General features: G+C 46.1%; 1 protein-coding gene across 2 annotated transcripts in view; it reads left to right on the forward strand.

Moving 5' to 3' along the window:
- The window catches only part of P3H2 (prolyl 3-hydroxylase 2), a 162565-nt gene that overhangs the window by 16221 nt on the left and 127208 nt on the right, over positions 1–19136 (forward strand). The gene's annotated exons all lie outside the window — the stretch shown is intronic.

Consider the following 19136-nt stretch of genomic DNA (forward strand, 5'->3'; position numbering starts at 1 on the left):
TATAGACCGGTGAGTCTGACGTCGGTGCCGGGCAAGATGGTGGAGGCTATTATTAAGAATAAAATTGCAGAGCATATACAAAAACATGGACTGATGAGACAAAGTCAGCACGGATTTAGTGAAGGGAAGTCTTGCCTCACCAATCTAATGCATTTTTTTGAGGGGGTAAGCAAACATGTGGACAATGGGGAGCCGGTTGATATTGTATATCTGGATTTTCAGAAGGCGTTTGACAAAGTGCCGCACGAAAGACTCCTGAAGAAATTGCAGAGTCATGGAATCGGAGGTAGGGTATTATTATGGATTAAGAACTGGTTGAAAGATAGGAAGCAGAGAGTAGGATTGCGTGGCCAGTATTCTCAGTGGAGGAGGGTAGTTAGTGGGGTCCCGCAGGGGTCTGTGCTGGGTCCGTTGCTTTTTAATGTATTTATAAATGACCTAGAGATGGGAATAACTAGTGAGGTAATTAAATTCGCCGATGACACAAAATTATTCAGGGTCGTCAAGTCGCAGGAGGAATGTGAACGATTACAGGAGGACCTTGCGAGACTGGGAGAATGGGCGTGCAAGTGGCAGATGAAGTTCAATGTTGACAAGTGCAAAGTGATGCATGTGGGTAAGAGGAACCCGAATTATAGCTACGTCTTGCAAGGTTCCGCGTTAGGAGTTACGGATCAAGAAAGGGATCTGGGTGTCGTCGTCGATGATACGCTGAAACCTTCTGCTCAGTGTGCTGCTGCGGCTAGGAAAGCGAATAGAATGTTGGGTGTTATTAAGAAGGGTATGGAGTCCAGGTGTGCGGATGTTATAATGCCGTTGTATCGCTCCATGGTGCGACCGCACCTGGAGTATTGTGTTCAGTACTGGTCTCCGTATCTCAAAAAAGATATAGTAGAATTGGAAAAGGTACAGCGAAGGGCGACGAAAATGATAGTGGGGATGGGACGACTTTCCTATGAAGAGAGGCTGAGAAGGCTAGGGCTTTTCAGCTTGGAGAAGAGACGGCTGAGGGGAGATATGATAGAAGTGTATAAAATAATGAGTGGAATGGATCGGGTGGATGTGAAGCGACTGTTCACGCTATCCAAAAATACTAGGACTAGAGGGCATGAGTTGAAGCTACAGTGTGGTAAATTTAAAACGAATCGGAGAAAATTTTTCTTCACCCAACGTGTAATTAGACTCTGGAATTCATTGCCGGAGAACGTGGTACGGGCGGTTAGCTTGACGGAGTTTAAAAAGGGGTTAGATAGATTCCTAAAGGACAAGTCCATAGACCGCTATTAAATGGACTGGAAAAATTCCTCATTTTTAGGTATAACTTGTCTGGAATGTTTTTACGTTTGGGGAGCGTGCCAGGTGCCCTTGACCTGGATTGGCCACTGTCGGTGACAGGATGCTGGGCTAGATGGACCTTTGGTCTTTCCCAGTATGGCACTACTTATGTACTTATGTACTTATGTACCCTTCCAGCCCCAACAATAGCTGAATTCTACTACACCAAGGAACCCTAATCCACCCAAATGTCCAGGGGTACAAAATACAACCCATTCTGTATACCCTAGCGGGGGAGAAATATGCCCAATGATGCACTGTTATGACTTTTTAATCTGTGGATAAATAAGAAATCATCAACAATCTCAGGATTCAGTCTAGCTCTCCTGTCTTCCACAGTCCCTCCTGCAATAGAAGATGTCTTCTCAGAAGATGTGCTGGTAGCAGGGATGTACATGATCCCCCCCCCCCCCATGCAAATTTTGCTAGTTGTGGCCAGCACGTTTGCTCATTTTCCCAAGAAATCAAAATATTGTCATCTGTATCACTCAAACATAAATAACAGTCCAGTTCATTAACAGGCTTCAAAGTAGAAAATGACATAGGGGCAAAACACTGGGATCTGTCCCCGTCCCTGCCCGTCCCCTCAGGCTCTGACCCTGCCCCATCCCCAGGGCTCTGTCCCTGTGGTTACCGCGGGTCCCTGCCCCCATGTCATTCTCTGACTGCAATAAAGGATGCAGATAGAAACATCCAAAAATGGGAAAATATCAATGGAAATGAAAAGAATGAAAACTAGAAATACATTTGAACTCTGGAATTAAGACCCAAGATATGGAAGTTGGTATTCCAAGAACAGTGTATACAGAATGGCCCACAGCAGCAGAGCTTTGGCATTGTTGTGCTGTCCGCAACTGTTAATTTCACAAGCTAGTAGATAAGACTCGATCCAAGTTTTTTTTTTTTGTTTTGTTTCATTTGTACCCCGCACTTTCCCACTCATGGCAGGCTCAATGCGGCTTACATGGGGCAATGGAGGGTTAAGTGACTTGCCCAGAGTCACAAGGAGCTGCCTGTGCTTGAAGTGGGAATTGAACTCAGTTCCCCAGGACCAAAGTCCACCACCCTAACCACTAGGCATATAGGGTGCAAATTTATTTATTAGGATTTATTTACCACCATTTTGAGTGAATTCAGTCAAGGTGGTGTACAGCAAGAATAAGTCAAACATGGGCAAGTACCACCTACAAGACCTCATTAGAGGCCGACTGAATTTCGATTTTGGATTCAGCTTCAGAACTGAAATCAGCCCAAAAATCTGGATTCAACCATGTTTTGGCCACAAATTATGGTGCTTTTTCAGTTGAAACCAAACTACCCCTCCCTCCTGACAACAAGTGCAACTGCTAATTTGCTCCACCCCCCTCCCAGCTCTACCACCACCCAAAGGCCGTCCTACCACTGTAGGCCATTCCTGGGCCTACCTTAGAAGCCCTGGTGGTCTAGTGGTCACTTCAAGGCAAGAGTGATTCCCAATTGCTCCTGACCATGCCAGCTCAGATGTCAAAATGGCTGCCACAATTTCCCATGGTCCCCTTGCAGAACTGCTGCAGGAGGTGTCGGCAGCCATTTTGAGATTGGAGCTGGCATGGACAGGTTTGACTGGGGATCACTTCTGCCCCAAAAGAGGCAACTAAACCATCAAGGCTTCTAAGGTAAGCCCAGGAAGGGCCTATGGATGGAGGGAGGGCGGTGGCGGCTTTTGTGGAGGGCGGACAGGGGGCTGGCTTTGTGTTAGGGGGGGTCAGGATCTTCAGCTCGCTTTTGGTCGTTGGGGGGGTGAGGGGGGCCATGTCTGATTTCGGCTTTGGCTTCAGTTTCTGCTGTTTTCCCTAGTTTCAGTTGCCGTTTAGCCCCCGTGTCGCTCTTCTCTTAGCACCACCAGTGGAATCATAGGATTCTGTGGTATGTGTGACCCCTCAACCCACTAGATATTTTGCCTCACAGTTGATGGGAGGCCCTGTAGGAAGCAGGCGAGACAGCCCGTACATTGAGCATGGCATGAAATGTGTAGGTCGAGCCCTTTTTTGTTGGTGAACAAAGCTAAAGTGACATATGATCTGCTTCATAACATTATAACTTTCTTTAACCTCTCATGTAATAGGCAGCCACCCACTCAAATACATTTCAAGTCTAAAAAAAAAAAAGAGGTAATACAATATTCCTTCTTTTAATAGTAGGATTGAATCTTTCACAAACGTTGGGTATGCTGGTTTTAGAAAGTTGTTTTTTTTTTCCATATGTCTGTGGGAAGAGCAACCCTAAACTGCTCATCATAGTACTGGGTCTCCACGTAACCTGCACCGATTAGAACAAGGTGGCTACCTGCCCCCCCCCCCCCCCCCCCCCCACCACCACCACCACACACACACACACACTTCCCTTTTCCACCTGGAGTCTTTGGCTCCCTGCCATGCTTTGTAAAGTTTGCAGTATTTTACATAAATGATCAGAACAGGCTACATAAATAATTTTATTTTATTTATTTATTTGTTACTTATATCCCACATTTTCCCACTCATGCAGGCGCAATGTGGCTTACAGAGAATTAAATAAGAGTACAAAGTTAAAAGCTTAGGCAAGCATAAAAGAAGCAAATAGGGGGGGAGAAACTAACAGCGTGAACTAGGCAGGGCAAGGGACAAGGGATGCATCAATCAACATGGTAAGAGGAATGTCTTTAACAACTTCTTAAAAAGGACATGGTCCACTTGAGTTTTAAGGTGACGAGGTAGCGAGTTCCAGTGTTTGGGAGTCCAATAACGGAAGGACGAGGCGAAGATTTTCTTGTACTTGACACCCTTACAATTCGGAAAATGGAGGTGGAGATAGGACCAAGCAGCAGGGTTGGCATTTCTAGGCGGAAGGTCGATCAAGGGGAGCATGTAATCCGGGGTAGCCCCATAGATGATTTTATGTGTTAGGGAGCAGATCTTAAAAGCAATGCGCTCCTGTACAGGCAACCAATGAAGTTTAAAGCGCAGGGGTTCAGCGTGTGCAAAACGCCTTTCTCTAAGGATGAGCCTCGTCGCAGTGTTCTGAGCCATTTGGAATGATTTCAATAAGGAGGCCTGACAACCCACGTAAATTTCACTACAGTAATCCAGATGGGATAGGACAAGCCAGTGGACAAGGGTACGAAACAAATCTCTGGGAAGGAGGTATCTGATGTGCCGAAGCCTCCACATGGCCTGGAACATTTTTTTGGAGACCAAGTGTACATGATCAACCAGCTGGAGATGTGACTCCAGATGCACTCCTAAAAGCCGCAGGCTGTTGACAATTGGGAGGGCAGAGCCCAGAACTGGAAGCAAACTGTGATAAAATCAAAGACTGGACCACAACCTTATACTGATCAATCTCAAGGTAACTTCTGAATCTCTTTTAAGATATTTCAAAACTAGAAACGTCTTCTTGGTTACTGAATTTTCCTGGAAATCAAACTTTAAAGTAGGATCTAATATGATCCCTAATCATTTTAAAGCTGTTTTAAGTAGAAAAGTTGTCCCCTGGGCCCCTAATGCTCAAGCTTCAACTGAAGAAGGAGAGGAAAGTGCTGTGATCTTTTTTTAAATTTTTTATTAGGAACAACAAAGATATACACAACACTAACAGAACAATAATCCACTGGTAAAACATAACCTTTGTTCATCAGTTTTCTTATCTCCTCCCCCCATATTCAAATAACCCAATATTTTCTTTCCCTCCCCTCCCCTCTTAATTGTCTTTGGTTTTCTATCCTAGTGTCCTGTTTACTAAGGTGCGTTAACATTTTTAACGCACCTACAATTACTGTGTGCGCTAACCGTGTAGGCGCCTATGGGGATATTGTAGGCGCGTACATGGTTAATGTGTGTTAAAAATGCTAACGTGCCTATAATGTGGCTTAGTAAATAGGGCCCCTAGTCCTTCCTCTACATTCAGGACCAGATTCTATATATGGCAACTAAAAAAAATCAGTTCGGAAATGAATGCCGCCTAAGTGTATTCTATAAGCAGCGCCTAGATGTATATAGAATATGCATAGTTGATATCTCAGTGCCTACAGTGGCCTAGTGGTTAGGGTGGTGGACTTTGGTCCTGAGGAACTGAGTTCGATTCCCGGCACAGGCAGCTCCTTGTGACTCTGGGCAAGTCACTTAACCCTCCATTGCCCCATGTAAGCCGCATTGAGCCTGCCATGAGTGGGAAAGCGCAGGGTACAAATGTAACAAAAATATAATAGATACTATTGGAGATTCTAGATGGAATGTTGCTAATATTGGAGATTCTACATGGAATGTTGCTAGTATTGGAGATTCTAGATGGAATGTTGCTACTATTGAGATTCTGTTGCTACTATTTGAGATTCTACATGGAATGTTAATGTCGCTATTCCACTAGCAACATTCTATGTAGAAGCCTGCCCTTGCAGATCAGCAACCAAGCCTGCCCTTGCAGATCAGCAACGCGGCTGCGCAGGCTTCTGTTTCCGTGAGTCTGACGTCCTGCATGTACGTGCAGGACGTCAGACTCACAGAAACAGAAGCCTGCGCGGCCACATTGAGTGGCCTAGTGGTTAGAGTGGTGGACCTTGGTCCTGGGGAACTGAGTTCAATTCCCACTTCAGGCACAGGCAGCTCCTTGTGACTCTGGGCAAGTCACTTAACCCTCCATTGCCCCATGTAAGCCGCATTGAGCCTGCCATGAGTGGGAAAGCGCGGGGTACAAATGTAACAAAAATAAAATAAATAAAAATACACGCCTCCATTTACACCAATCAAAACGTGACGTAAATCCCGGTGCATAGAATTAGGCACACTGGGCCATATTCTATCACTACGCATGTAAATTTTGGAACACCCATGAAACTCCCATTTCCCATCCATAACCACTCACCTTTTTACCTGTGCATGTTAGAAATTAGGCGCAGTTCATTATAGAATGCGCTTAGTGAGTTTTGCGCGTAAATTCTAATCATTGCCAGTTAGTGCTCATTATTGCTTAAGTGCCGTTATCAACACTAATTTGCTTGTTACGCTAATTAGGTTGCGTGCATTGTTATAGAATATGCTTGGATTTCGGGGTGGATCTTTAGGCGCGCTATATAGAACCTGGGGGATGGTGCCTAAAAAATCCATGTGGTAAACGTTTCTGCCTAAGCAAATTTCTATAAGCGGTGCCTAGATTTAGGCACGGTATATAGAATACGCTTAGTTGATATCCCAGCGCCTAAATCTACGCAAGTCCATTTACACCGTTGAAAACACGGCGTAAATCCCAGCACGTAGATTTGCGCACATTAGGCCATGTTCTATAACTACGCGCATAAATTTAGGAGCACCCACAAAATGCCCATTTCCCTGCTCATAGCCACACCCCTTTTGAACTGCATGCGTTAGAATTTAGGCGCAGTTCATTATAGAATACACTTAGCGAGTTGTGTGTGTAAATTCTAATTATTGCCAATTAGTGCTCATTAATGCTTAAGTGTTAACGATGCTGATTAGCTTGTTAAGCCAATTAAGTTACTCACGTTATTACGGAATATGCCTGGATCTCAGCGGGGATCTCTAGGGTCAGTGGGGTTCCCTACACCAATCCCAAGATTATATACTAGTATGTGCTGCCACTTTAAAATATCAACAGTATTTGTTGTGGGGTCAGTTTTTAAATCTACTGTAACCAGGCAAGTTTGTCTAGTCTTTATTATGTGAGTATTCAGCATGAAGCTGTCTAATGAGAGTCACTCTCTCTGAATATCTAGTTTAGAGATAATGACACAAAAATTGGCTCAGTTTGGGCTTGGTATTTGGACAGCTCAGTTGTCAATTAAACTCTTCTCATTCAAACCCATGTTTAATGTCATCCTGTTTCTCCTTGTCCTAGATTCCTCCCTGTTAAGTGAAGTCGGTGCAGAATCTGATACTCCTCTGTGGCTCAGCCTCGCTGTATTGGTTTTATCTACATTTCACCTTCTTCCTGATTTGTCATTGTCTGTTTGGTTTTCATCCCAAGTTAACAGAGTAGTTTGCCTTTCTTGTATTGTATTTTGGAAAGAGAGAAGGCATGGAATAAGTTGTGCCCTGCAGGAAGGTTCCAGGTCCTCTTCCCTCAGTCCGTTTTCTGTTGTAGCTACTATGATATGATAGAGGTCTATAAAATAGTGAGTGGAGTGGAACGGATAGACGTGAAGCGTCTGTTTACGCTTTCCAAAAATACTTGGACTAGGGGGGAAGCGATGAAGTTACAACGTAGTAAATTTAAAACGAATCGGAGAAAATGTTTCTCCACTCAACGTGTAATTAAACTCTGGAATTCGTTGCCAGAGAATGTGGTAAAGGCGGTTAGCTTAGCAGAGTTTAAAAAAGGTTTGGCCGGCTTCCTAAAGGAAAAGTCTGTAGACCATTATTAAATTGGACTTGAGGAAAATCCACTATTTTCGGGATAAGCAGCATAAAATATGTTGTACTTTTTTGGGATCTTGCCAGGTATATGTGACCTGGATTGGCCATTTGGAAACAGGATGCTGGGCTTGATGGACCTTTGGTCTGTCCCAGTGTGGCAATACTTATGTACTAAAAATGAGAAATCTTGTGTTAATTTACCCATCAGAACTGATCACAGTGAGAATATCCCTTCTTTTGAAACCTTCATAATAGAAACAAGCTGTGTGTATCCTGTACCATATCCTACACTTGCATTGGGTTCCCACGTATGTTGCACAAAATATGTGGGAACACAATGTATTTGCCAGATGGCGAAAAGTATGTATCATAAAATTGTCTAATTGGAAGTTAATGCATCCTTAACAAAACGATCAAGTATGTTGCCAGCGCATTTAATGGGGAAACAATTAGCCTAGTGACAGTTTTAATTAAGAGGCCTAGAGTGCCTTTTACATACTTGGGCGACCAAGATTCTGGATATGATTTAATGATGTGGTTTAAATGTGTCGCCCATGGAAAGTTCCTGATTTCAGAGAAAGCTATGGGAAGCTCCTTGTTAAATACCAGCATTTTCTGTGGATTCCCCATAGAATTTGTTTTGGGTGGTCTCGGTTGTAACCTTTTACCTATATTCCCTTGAATAGTCACTTCTGGGTGTACTGGAATACAGAACAAATTGGTTTTAGAGTTAGAAATGCCGTGTTTCCCTAGACTAGAGGATCTTCATAAGAAAATACGTCTCCTCAGTCCTTGTATGGACACTGTCTTGTGCGTTGGGTAGACACATCTTTATCTGCCCTCCTCTGGTACTTTATTACTGTGAGAAGTCTTCCCTTCAACGGAGGTCAGCATTTAAACATAAAAGGAATCCTGTTCAGAAGCAATGGATCCACAGAAGCTTAGCGGAGATTGGGTGGCAGAGCTAGAGGTTGGGAGGTGGGGCTAGTTCTGGGCAGACTTCTAAGGTCTGTGCCCTAAAAATGGCAGATAATGGCAGATACAAATCAAAGTCAGGTAGACACATAAAGCAGCACATATGAGTTTATCATGTTGGGCAGACTGGATGGACCGTACAGGTCTTTCTCTGCCGTCATCTACTATGTTACTATGTAGCGCCATGCTAAAAAGCAGCCTGGAGCATCAGAGATGGCTGCTGAGAATTCAGCTCCCTTTCAAATGCCTGCTGAAGGCTAAAGACTGCTCCAGGGCTAGACTGACACCTGCTTGATGTGCCTTTAAAGTTACTGTACATGGTACATACACCCTGGAGAAGAGAGTTCCAGTGTAAGATGGGTTGGGTGTAGCCACTTTCCTATAGCTGTAATAATCTGTGTGGTGAAATTTTTTTTTTTCAGTTTGGAGGAAGAAGTTTACAGGATACATCAGTGGAAAAATGTTTATTTTTGTATGGAGCAAGTTACGTGATCTGCCTGAGAAAGAATGCTGTTCTTATCAGTCGACTCACTGAAGCCACCCAATTAGTGCATTGTGTTACGACCAGTTATTTTTAATCCACGTTCATTTAAATTAGGGAACAAAAAGCACCTCTCTGAACAGTTCCCATTCTTACAAAGCACAATTTCATATAGAAAATATGCATTTTAGACAGAGGCAGTGCGGAAGTGGGATTGCACTGTTATCCCAGAAACACTCTCAAATGCTACAACGACTGGTTTTCAGGATTTCTGAACTATGTGCAGGTTTACCTGCATCTAGAACGACAAACATGCTAATATTTCTTATCAATATTCATTGTGGGACATCCTGAAAGCCAGGTAGGGGATAGGGGGGCTATTGGGAAGAAGTTGAAGAGGTGAGATTCTAGTCTTCTACTTCTGGGTTTTCAGCCTATTTTGAATGTGATGGGTGTAGCCCAAAATGAGGGCCCCATCTATGAATGTCTGTAGCTTGGTACCTCAACATAGGTGCCAATTTTTCAGCAGCATCTGTGTGCCTAAGTCATTGTGGAACTGGTGTAAAGCTGTAACCCCTGCACTGTCAGGTATGCCAAGTTATGGCTGGCATTGGCTGGCATGCCTAAGCACCCCATGCAACACTCATAACTAATAGCATTCTATAGGTTGCAGTCATCGCTTGGCGACACACTCATGACCTGCCCAAGCTCCACTGCCATGTCACCCCCCCTTGCAATTATGTGGAAAGGCTGAAGCGTCTAGGGCTCTTCAGCTTGGAGAAGAGACGGCTGAGGGGAGATATGATAGAGGTCTATAAAATAATGAGTGAAGTGGAACGGGTAGACGTGAATCATTGGTTTACTCTTTCCAAAAATACTAGGACTGCGGAACATGCAATGAAGCTACAAAGTAGTAAATTTAATACGAACCGGAGACAATTTTTCTTCACTCAACGTGTAATTAACTCTGGAATTTGTTGCCAGAGAATGTGGTAAAGGCGGTTAGCTTAGCGGAGTTTTAAAAAGGTCTGGACGGCTTCCTAAATGAAAAGTCCATAGACCATTATTAAATGGACTTGGGGAAAATCCACTACTTCTGGGATAAGCAGTATAAAATGTTTTGTACATTTTTGGGATCTTGCCAGGTATTTGTGACCTGGATTGGCCACTGTTGGAAACAGGATACTGGGCTTGATGGACTTTTGATCTGTCCCAGTATGGCAATACTTATATACCCTAGTTCACTTGCACATATACATACCAGGTAAGATGCCACTTATGTACACAAGATACTCATAACTGCAGACACCCAGTTATAGAATTGCCCATAGTCTCTGCCTACCTCTTATTAATCTATCAAGGGGAGGTGTGCTGTAGATCTCTCTCCAGGAGGGCTGCTAGGTGTTGCTGAGCAATGAGTCAGATTTGCCCTCTTTCCCCCCCCCCCCCCCCCCCCCCCCCAAGAAGCTGCACACACACACACATCTTGCCATCCCATGGAACAGAAGCTAGTTTTGAGAGCTTAAACTCAAGTCTCCTGCTTGGCCATCTGCAAATTTTATAGCTGCAGCTGTGGAAACAACACTCTTAGGAATTACTGTGCAAGACCTAATACCGGGATCTGAGCACTCTCTCTGGAAAAGGCACTCGAATGGGACAGGACGGCTGTACTGGAAGCTCTTTGATGTTTGAGTTTGTTTAAACTGTGTTTAGGATCGGGAAGGATGCCACAAGCCTGATGCTGGACAGCCCAACTGCTCCTCAAGCTGCACTTTGTCTGGGGTGAATTATTTCTGATATCTTGCTGGTTGCATCTCTTGACTCCAGGGAATAACTATTGATTGGCAAATTGCATTTTCTTCTAGTCTGGCTGTAGCCAAAGCACAGGAGCGAACTTCCTTAACTAATTATTCATGCGTCTGCTTCCATAAAGGTCTTTGCGAAGATTTTCAACTGTTCTAGGACTTTTCATTTGTAGAACGTGGTTTCTACCTACATTATTTGCACTTCACATATCCACCAGCATGAGTCTCAGGAACTGTATGTGGCACCTGGGATCCATTTCTATAAAAGTGTGCCTCGAGGTGCCCAGAGGGTGCCTGATTGGCACATTTCCTATAAAGGAAGAATCCTAGCTTACAGGGGTGGACTGGCCATTTGGGCAACCGGGCAGTGCCCGAGGGCCCAGAGGCTCTGCTCGGATGCCCACCGCAGCCCTCCCCGGTCCTACCTTTGTGCTGCCGCTATTCCCCCTACCTGGCACCGCCGTACTTAAAAAATGGCGGCCGAGACTCCCTGTGGGAGTCTTGTGAGACTGTCGAGACCCGCAAGACTACTGCGGGAGGTCTCCGACGCCATTTTGAAAACACGGCAGTGCAGGCAGGGGAATAGCGGCAGCACAGCAGGTAGGAAAGAACATGCTTTTACCTCCCACCCCCACAGAGACCACTAGATCACCAGGGCCCTTCAGGTAGGACCGGTGCAGCGGGGGCGTCATCTGCAGCGGTAGTGGGGGGCAGCAGTGTGGGAGTGGTGTCAGGCAGCGGCCAAGTGGGGGGCTCAGACCACTCTCACTCTGCCCCTGCTAGCTTAACGGGGTATACATGCACAGATGTGAAGCGTCTGTTCACGCTTTCCAAAAATACTAGGACTAGGGAGCATGCGATGAAGCTACAATATAGTAAATTTAAAACAAATCAGAGGAAATTTTTCTTCACTCAACGTGTAATTCAACTCTGGAATTTGTTGCCAGAGAATGTGGTTAAGGTGGTTAGCTTAGCGGAGTTTAAAAAAGGAAAAGTCTATAGACCATTACTAAATGGAATTGGGGAAAATCCACTATTTCTGGAATAAGCAGTATAAAATGTTTTGTACTTTTTTGGGATCTTGCCAGGTATTTGTGATCTGGATTGCCCACTGCTGGACACAGGATGCTAGGCTTGATGGACCTTTGGCCTTTCCCAGTATGGCAATACTTATGTACTTATGTAAGCACGAGCAACTCATGCCAGCCATTGAGCTGGTGCAAGTGTGTGTGTGTCTGATTGCAAAGAATACACATGTAACTTATTCTATAACTTATGCAACTTATGTACTTAACTGTGCATCCTGCCCATGTAACATAGTAACGCAGGGGCCCTTTTACTAAGCCACGGTGGGGCTACCGTGTGGGTATCGCAAGCAAAATGGGCAATACCACTCGGGTAGCGTGGGCACCCGGCGATAATTCTGAAGTTTGCGTGCACTGCTCCCGTGGTAGAATATAATTTTCTACCGTGGGGGGGCATTTCCGGCAGTAATCGGCAGCATGGCCACGTTGCCGCGCGTTGCCTGATTAGCACACGAGTAGCACGTGAGCTCTTACCGCCAAGTAAATAGGTGGTGTTAAGGGCTCAGGCGGTAACTAGCCATGCGCTACTTTTCAGTTTAGCTGACGGTCCTTTGCTGCTCCTTTAAAAAAAAAAAAAGGCCTTTTTCCCAGCCACGGTAAAAAAAATGGCCCTGCGCATGCCAACTTCATATGCCCAAACTAGCATAGGCCACTTTTTACCGCAGTTTAGTAAAAGGGTTTTAAGTCAGTTCCCACCAGGGGCGTTTCTGCGTGGGGCCCCCGCAGATTTTGCCCTGGAACCCCCTACGGCCGTCAACCCTCCCCCGCCTACCGCCGTCACCTACCCCCGCCGAGGTCCGCTTCCTCCGGTCCGGTGCCTTTAAAAGTATTACTTCAGCTGGCGGGGGACCCCCAACCCCCGCCAGCCCAGCCGAGGTCTTGTTTTAAGAAGTTTTTCCATCCTGGTGCTATTGAAAACTGCCTGCCTGCATCCCTTCCACTTTCGGACTGAGTCTGACGTCGCAGCACGCTGTACGTGCAGGACGTCAACGTGCTGCGACGTCAGACTCAGTCCGAAACTGGAAGGGGTGCAGGCAGGTAGTTTTCAATAGCACCAGGATGGAAAAACTTCTTAAAACAAGACCTCGGCTGGGCTGGCGGGGGTTGGGGGTCCCCCCGCCAGCTGAAGTAATATTTTTAAAGGCACCGGACCGGAGGAAGTGGACCACGGCGGGGGTAGGTGACGGAGGTAGGCGGGGGAGGGTTGACGGCGGTAGGGGGGGGGGCGGCGGCCGGGGGGGAGCTATAATGTGCCCCCTCACTCTAGCCCCTGCCCCCCCTACCGCCGAACCTCAGATACGCCCCTGGTTCCCACCACACCAGGGATGACAATTGCCACCCATATCCCAAAAAATACAAAACACACTAGGACAATCTTCTTCCCTTTCCAGATCATTTGTGGTGGTGGGGGGGGGGGGGGGGGGGGGAGAGCAGTACTCCCTCATCCCTCCCACAACATTATCTTTTTACACATCCCTTTTCCCTTCCAGACTTGCAGTTCATGTGTGGGGAAGGCAATGCTCCCCCACACCCCCCAAACTAGGTTTCAACCTAGTTCAGCCCCTCAAAATGACGCAGTGATTATGATTTATAAAAAAAAAAATTACCAGGACTTATGGGACCCAATACAAAAAGAAGCTACAGTCGTTAAAAAAAAAAAACGGCTAGGGAGGGTGGGAAATGACCCTGGGGGGGGGGGGGGGGGGGAGTCCTTGGTGGGAATTGCCCCCATTAAGTGGGAATTCTGTTGGGATGAATTGGTGAGTGGGAACTGTCCGGGTGGGAGTTTGCCTGATACCAGTAAAAGGGCCCTGTAGTAAATGTCGGCAGATAAAAGACCTGCTGGTCCATCCACTCTGCCGACAAGGTCACCAGAGTTGAATCTGGAACTCTGCACAGGTTCTACGTCTTCATGATTAAACACTGGTATACTTATAAGGGGCTCATTTTCAAAGCACTTAGACTTACCAACTTGCATAGGTTACTATCCTGCTTATTTTCGAAGGAGAAGGGCGCCCATCTTCCGACACAAATCGGGAGATGGGCGTCTTTCTCCTAAGGGCGCCCAAATCGGCATAATCGAAAGCCGATTTTGGGCATCCTCAACTGCTTTCCATCGCAGGGACGGCCAAAGTTCAAGGGAGCGTGTCGGCAGTGTGCCAAAGGCGGGACGGGGGGGGGGGGCGTGGTTAAGAGATGGGCGTCCTCGGACGATAATGGAAAAAAGAAGGGAGTCCCTGACGAGCATTTGGCCGACTTTACTTGATCCCTTTTTGTTCACGACCCAAGCCTCGAAAAGGTGCCTGAACTGACCAGGTGACCACTGGAGGGAATCGGGATCATCTCCCCTTACTCCCCCAGTGGTCACCAACCCCCTCCCACCCAAAAAAAAGAAAAACTTTTTTGCCAACTTCTATGCCAGCCTGAAATGTCATACCCAGCTCCCTGACAGCAGTATGCAGGTCCCTTGAGCAGTTTTTTGTGGGTGCAGTGCGCTTCAGACAGGTGGACCCAGACCCATCCCCCCCCCCACCTGTTACACTTGTGGTGGGAAATGGGAGCCCTCCAACCCCCCCCCCCAAAACCCACTGTACCCACATGTAGGTGTCCCTCTTCACCCATAAGGGCTATGGTAATGGTGTAGAGTTGTGGGGAGTGGGTTTGGGGGGGGGATTTGGGGGGCTCAGCACACAAGGTAAGGGAGCTATGCCCCTGGGATCAATTTGTGAAGTGCACTGCAGTGCCCTGTAGGGTGCCCGGTTGGTGTCCTGGCATGTCAGGGCGACCAGTGCACTACAAATGCTGGCCCCTCCCACGACCAAATGCCTTGGATTTGGCCGGGGTTGAGATGGCCGTCCTTAGTTTCCATTATCGACGAAAACGAATGGCGGCCATCTCTAAGGGCGGCCCAAATGTTGAGATTTGGGCGTCCCCGACCGTATTATCGGAACGAAAGATGGCCACCCATCTTGTTTCGATAATACGGTCGGGGACGCCGCTTTTCAGGGCCGTCCTTAGAGATGGGCACCCCCGTTCGATTATGCCCCTCCACGTAGCTCTATAAGTCTTATGTGCTGTGAAAATGAGCCTGTATGTAACTTTATAAGCCTAAGCGCTTTGAAAATCTGCCTCCACATCTCCGTCTCTCCCGGCCACTTTCGGGGCACACGCTGTAGAAGTCTACCCGGCAACAGGCGTACTTCCCAACTACTGCAGTTGGTCATCGAAGCCCGCCCCAGCCTTGATCCTGATCAGGACCCAGATCGTAGAAGTCTGCCTGGCGCTGGTCTTTCTTTCCAACCTCTGAAGCTGCTTTGAAAGCTCATTCCAGTTATGAGCTCATATAAGTTGTCGTGCTTTAATGGATTCCATCCTTTTTCTATATAGTGTTCCCCTGTGTTCATCCCACACATTCTTGAATTCCTTCATCATTTTTGTCTTCACAGCCTCTCGCAGGAGGGCATTCCAGGCATCCCCCACCCTTCCTGTGAAAAAATATTTCCTCACATTGCTCCTAAGTCTCCCCCACCCTGCTTCCTCTAGTTCTACCACTAGCTAATATGCTTACCTGCAAACTACACGCTATTGAAGATATGGCTCATAGGCATGTATCCGGTATTCATGCATGCATACATAGTTTTTACCTTTAGATTGTAAGCTCTCTTGAGCAGGGACTGACCTTCCCCATGTTTAAACTTGTACAGCGCTGCGTAACCCTGGCAGCGCTATAGAAATGCTTAGTAGTAGTAGTAGTAGCATGTGCACACATACATGTGGATAGTAACATGGTAAATGACAGCAGATAAAGACCTGCATGGTCCATCCAGTCTGTCCAATAGTAATATTGAACTAGCAATCCAACAGTAGTATTGTACACATTTCAGTGTCTATGTGCGCACGAGTGCATCAGTGTCCATATGCTGTACATTTACACATGTAACACACATGTAAATGTAAGCGCCCTATAATAGATATTGCTTTTCACATTGAACACAGACAAGACACAGACAAAGCTTCAAATGAGGGTTTTGAGAGAACTCCAGGGACAAAGAAATACCCAGTGTACCCGAATGTAACTCACCTTGAGCTACTACTGAAAAAGGTGTTAGCAAAATCTAAATAAATAAATATATGGAATGTTGCTACTATTGAAGATTCTACATGGAATGTTGCTACTATTGGTGATTCTACATGGAATGTTGGTACTATTGGAGATTCTAGATAGAATGTTCCTAGTGTAGGAGTGGCCTAGTGGTCAGACCACCAGTCTTGCAATCCAGAGGTGGTCGGTTCAAATCCCACTGCTGCTCCTTGTGATCTTGGGCAAGTCACTTAACCCTCCATTGCCTCAGGTAGAAACTTAGATTGTGAGCCCTCCTGGGACAGAGAAATATCCAGAGTACCTTGAGCTACTACTGAAGAAGGTGTGAGCAAAATGCAAATAAATAAATAAATAAACAGATAAAACACTGAGGGTGTGATAGGAAAGAGACTACCCAGGTCACGTGGGAAGGAAGGTGGGGGCAGTTTTAACTGGGTAAAGCTGTAAGAAGTCACCACTTTATCTTTATTTATTTTTTTTTAATTACTTTATTTTTATTTGTAAATGTGAAATTCTTTCCGTTGTTCCCTCAGCTGAAAAGCAGCTCCATTCGTCTTGTTGTAAACTTTCCCCTCAAGGATTCATTCTCGGAACCAGGGAGACCAGGCTTTGAATCCCACTGACCACTCCTTGAGTCCTTGAGCACGTCAGTTAACCTTCAATTTCCTCAGGTACAGATTTAGGTTGTGAGCCCTCCAGGGAAAGGGAAATACTTAGTGTTCCAGAATGTAACTTGCCTTTAGCTACCGCTGGAAAGTGGTGAGCTAAATACTAAAAAATTAAAATAAATTTTAGGCCTGATGCTCCTCGGATATAAAATACGCATTACTCGGCCAGTAATTTTCTTCCAAGGCCGATAGTTTGCCTGTTTCCCATTTTGATTACAGAATATTATGTAATAATGTCGGTTGGTCACACGAATAAGCTGCGTTCTATGTCTGGCTGTTATGGTATTGTAATTAAGGCCTTCAGGATTTCCTGTTTACAGAAGCCTGTCCAGGACAGACAGAGAAGCCTCAGCCTTACCATGCTGTCTCTTATTCAACTGCTTCAGAATTTTTCAAGGGTAAGGCAGTGGCAGCTGTGAGCTGACTGATGACTTGACTTGCTACTTGCTCAGCTTGTGTTAGCTGAAGGAGTGCTAAAGTATTTGCCCAGGTGTGGTAGGGAAGTTTGTAACTGGTAGGGCCAGTCTTAGGCAGGGGCAACAGGGGCAGTCGCACAGGGCCCCATGCTTCTAGGGGCCTCGTGTCTCTGGCACGTCAGTCCTCCTGTCTCAGAACACCTCCCTGCTCCGTACCTTACTACTACTACTTAACATTTCTAAAGCGCTACTAGGTTACGCAGTGCTGTACAATTTAACATAAAAGGACAGGCCCTGCTCAAAGAGCTTACAATCTAAAGGACAAGTGAGTAGTCAATTCGATAGGACTGAAAGGGAGTGTCAGGGAGGGTCAGGGTGTGGACGCTCGCCCCAGTCAGCTCCCGGGCTTGTGTCGGTGGAAACTGCAGGTAGACCGAGGCGGCTAGGACCCAGAGCTGGGTACTCACTGACGGTGATTTTTGTATTGTGCAGCACATCCTGGGAAAGTCTGTTGATTATTGTGTTATGCCCACCCTTTTGAATGATTATGGGGTTTTATTTAAATTGTAAGGTGTCCTGAGTTTATACAAGTACAGTTGTACTGTACTTATTGCTTCGTTTTCGTTGGTTTCGGATTCCGCCGATTTGTTTTCGGACGGATTACCGACAAAAACTGAGGTTTTACTGTACTCTCTATCTCCACCTGCTGGTAGACTGCCACAATTCACAAGTCTCTGGATTTGTCTGATGCTGATGACAAGGAAAGTTTAAAAATGTTTTCAAAGGACTCAATATGATTTATGTAAAATGGTAGAAACCACTCTTCACCCCTCAATCGTACGCAACACTACACTACTTTACCAACACCTTCTCTAAATGAGGTTCAATGAGACACTTCAAACAAATATTTTTTTTTTTGGACTAGGCCCTGCCGGTCCATGGCTCCTTACTGAGGAGCCACATTTCAGTAGAGAGCAGCAGCAGTGATTTTCATATCCTGTCGGTTGCCGAGCCCAGAGTCTCCTCGCCGCTGCGTCCCGCCCCCTTTTGATGTCATAAGTACATAAGCATCGCCATGCTGGGACAGACCAAGGGTCCGTTGAGCCCAGCACCCTGTCTCCGACAGCGGTCAAAAGTGCAAACAATTGGTCCCGCCCATCCCAGAAATAGTGGATTATTCCCACGTCCATTCAGGCCTTTTCCTCCAGGAAGCCATCCAACCCTTTTTAAAATTCTGCTAAGTCTACCGCCTTAACCACTTTTTCCGGCAACGAATTCCAGAGTCTAACTACGCGTTGAGTGAAGAAAATGTCCTCCAATTCGTTCTAAATTTACTACACTGCAGCTTCATCGCATGCCCCCTTTTTTGGAAAGCGTAAACAGATGCTCCACATCGACCCGTTCCATTCCACTCATTATCTTATAGACCTCTATCATATCTCCCCTCAGCTGCCTTTTCTCCAAGCTGAAGAGCCCCAGCCTCTTCAGCCTTTCCTCATAGGGAAGTCGTTCCATCCCCTGTATCATCTTTGTCGCCCTTCTCTGCACCTTTTCTAATTCCACTATATCTTTTTTGAGGTGTGGTGACCAGAATTGCACACAGTACTCGAGGTGCAGTCGCCCCATGGAGAGATACAAAGGCGGAATAATATCATTTTTGTTTTCCATCCCTTTCCTAATAATACCCAACATTCTATTTGCTTTCCTAGCTGCAGCAGCACATTGAGCAGAAGGTTTCAACGTATCATCAACGATGACACCTAGATCCCTTTCTTGGTCCGTGACTCCTAACGCTGAACCCTGCATGTCGTAGCTATAGTTTGTCACTTCCTGCTTCCTCAAGGGTGGGATGTAGCAGTGAGGAGGTTCTGGGCTTGGCAGCT

Source organism: Microcaecilia unicolor, chromosome 10 (genome assembly GCF_901765095.1).
Source record: "Microcaecilia unicolor chromosome 10, aMicUni1.1, whole genome shotgun sequence".
Lineage (NCBI taxonomy): Eukaryota > Metazoa > Chordata > Amphibia > Gymnophiona > Siphonopidae > Microcaecilia > Microcaecilia unicolor.